The following is a 3280-nucleotide window of genomic DNA, read 5'->3' on the forward strand; positions in this document are numbered from 1 at the left end:
AATAGCAAAGGGAGGTTAGAAGCCGAAAATGCTTCTAATCACCAAATTATAGATGAACTTCAAAACAATGTGGATTTTGCCAAAGAGAAAATAAACGCAACAACTTACCGCTTTATTAAAAACCAATTGGAACAGCAACCAAGAAGCAGTAGGGGCAGGCGATATATGATGGAAGATAAAATTTTTGCCCTGTCCCTAATGAAACAAAACCCCAGTGGCTACAGGTTATTAAAAAAAAAATTTCGCGTAACCATCACGAAAAATCTTGGTAGACATATTGAGTAAATTACCATTTTTGTGTGGTATAAACAATCATTTTTTTTCCAACTTACAGGCAGCAGTCCAGCAAATGGAAGAAAAGGATCGCTGCTGCTGCCTCATTTTTGATGAAATGGCGTTAAACCCCAATTTACAGTATGACCAAAAAAATGACTGCATTGTGGGGTTTGACGACGTGGGATACGAGAAACGGCCCAAGTTTGCTGACCATGCCACCGTTTTTATGGTACGAGGGTTGCGGAAAAAATGGAAACAACCTGTGGCATTTTATTTTTCAGAAAGTGGCATCAAATCAGCAGAATTGGCCGCAAAGATCAAAGAACTCATTACCAAGCTTCAAGCGATTGGTCTCAAAATAGTGTCGACCATTTCAGACCAAGCAACGGCAAACACTGCGGCCGTCAAATCATAAAAAACTGACGAGGACACCGTTTCCTATAAAGTTAATGTAGAAGAAATTATTCACCTTTTTGATCCTCCTCACTTGTTAAAAGGTAATTGTTTTATCTATACTTACTCTATACTCGTTTCACTTGCGTTTTAAAATGGCCCACTAGTGCCAAAAAAGGCCCAATTTACGCACAAACTCATTAAATAAACTACTATTATGTACTTTTACCTACTTTGGTTGACGTTTGCTTAGTATGACTCACTTTCATGTTTTTTTGGATGCCATTATGATAACATTTTCTTTTTGTTTGTACTGAAGGCATACGTAACAACTTTTTGGAGGCCGACATAAAATTTACATGGAAGAAAGGGGAACAACGTGCCACATGGCAACACATTGTGGCCTTATATGAGATGGACGGTGGCGTAGACGTGGATATGCACTTTAAAATGTTACCACGTGTAACAGACGGTCACGTCTATAAACAATGCATAAAGAAGATGCGGGTAAAAGTTGCTGCCCAAGTTTTGAGCCAACGGGTCTCATCTACAATGCCAGGACTTGCAGCGCATGGTAAGCATTACCTACATTGTTAATTTATTGTGCAATCTTATTATGTTACTTTAGGTGACGGAACTTTGCCTCCTACAGCAGTTGATACTGGGGATTTTATCCTTTTCACGGACATGGTTTTTGACAGCATAAATGAATCCAGGATTCAACCGGAAGAGGGCAAACCTCTTCGAGTGGCTGTAACAGAAGGAAGTGTACATAAAGACTTTTGGTGTGAGGCAATAAAAGGATTCAGTGGGGTGAAGTTTTTTACGGACAGGCGGGAATTTGTTCCTCCATCTGTAAAAAACTGGATATTGACCTTGCACGACTTCATTTTCATCTGGAAGCGGCTTGGATTGGAGTTTCTTTGCCCAAGAAATTTAAACCAAGATCCCTTGGAAAACTTTTTTAGATGTATAAAAGTCATGGCAGGCGAAATGTTAACGCTACCTGTTATGCTTTTGTTACTTCATTCAAGAGTCTTGTTGTAAATAACTTTCTGTCGCCGCATTCTCCAGGGTCAAATTGCGAGGAGGATGAAATAGAAGGGACTTTAGATTCCCTACGTCATTTTGTTGAAGGCAAGAACATGGGAGTCCAAACCCTTCAAATAAACATTGAACAGGATCCGAACTTTTCTTTCGCTTTTACGAAAAACTGCATAGAAAACTACGTAGCCAGAAGTCTACTAAAATCCATAGGGGTGTGTTCTTCCTGCCGGGAACAGTTGTTGTTGGGATCGGTAAACACAGATCCTGTTTTACAATTCCGGGATTACCGACCCAATGCACTGTTACGGCCAGGAAGTCATTTTATATTGTTGTTTAAAAAAGCAGGACAAATTTTAACATATTACATTCCGAAAATTTGTACCAAAAACAATGCGAAAAATGTGGAAAATTTGTTTGTGGCGACCACAGAATCAAAACAACAGTCACGAGACGCCTAAACGATAACATGTAATATTTCTTGCTATTTAGGTTTACAAAATGTTTTCGGCCAGGCGTCATATGTGTAACAGTTATTTTTGTGTGTCAATAAATATTACTCAGTTTCATTTCTTTTTAATTAGACCTATTCGAAGTAAAATAAGTAACATAAGCGAAAAAACCGAGAATAATGCTTAAAAAAAGTGGGGTCTTTAGAAGACCCCGCTTGGTGTAAAGCGTGTCAGAAAATAGCTTGGTGTGCAAAGGGTTAAATTGCCTTTAAAACATTTCGCAGGAGTTGGCGTTGACAATGCCTCGACAATGACTGAAGTAAATAATGGTGTATGCGCAAAGTTGAAAGAAGATGTTCCTGATTTAGAGATGGTAAAGTGTGTATGCCATTCGTTACAGGTTGCAGTGTCTAAAGCATCTGAAAAGACTTTACCTCGTAATATGGAGTTTCTTATCAGACAAACTTATAATTGGTTTAGCCATTCATCTATTAAGCAAGTTGCATATCAGCAAATATATTCTTTGATAAATGATGGTAAGCTTCCATTAAAAATTTTTGCAAGTTATCAATACTAGATGGTTGTCTATTGAACCAGCTATTAAACGCATATTAGATCAGTGGGATTCTCTAAAAGCTCATTTCAATATCGCGCGATGTTAATAATTAGATATATTTAACATTTATTTATGATATAGTTCTGTTGGTTCAGAAATCAAATAAAATATTTGAGTCCAAGTCAGCTGATCCTACAAAGTTACTACAAGATTTAAAACAGCTCTACGTCAATACTGTTTCAAAAATAGTGACGCCAGATAGATTACATAGAATTGATTTCGTTGTGTTTCATTTCTTACACAACTGTCCAAAGAATTAAGAAACAGATTGCCAGACCACATTAAAATCTTGGAAAAGATGAATCTTTTTGCAGTGGATCAGTGCCTAAAACACAACAAACAACCAATTACAGATACAGTAAAAGAATTTACAAACGACGTATTTGAAATTTCTAATATTGAAAATCAGTGGGGGCAAATTGGCAAGAGATACAAAATACTGAAAAATTTTGGGTTTTTGGTCAGTAACTATCGTGATGCATCAAACGAAAATCCATTT

At 37.3% G+C, this 3280-nt stretch overlaps 1 long non-coding RNA gene across 1 annotated transcript; it reads left to right on the forward strand.

Annotated features, from left to right (window-relative positions):
* LOC138127763 (uncharacterized) lies at positions 1–2273 on the forward strand. The gene is made up of 4 exons (XR_011158396.1): positions 1–505; positions 558–773; positions 989–1243; positions 1298–2273. It is a non-coding gene; the product is annotated as an uncharacterized lncRNA (long non-coding RNA).
* The last annotated feature ends 1007 nt before the right edge of the window (positions 2274–3280 follow it).

Source organism: Tenebrio molitor, chromosome 4 (genome assembly GCF_963966145.1).
Source record: "Tenebrio molitor chromosome 4, icTenMoli1.1, whole genome shotgun sequence".
Lineage (NCBI taxonomy): Eukaryota > Metazoa > Arthropoda > Insecta > Coleoptera > Tenebrionidae > Tenebrio > Tenebrio molitor.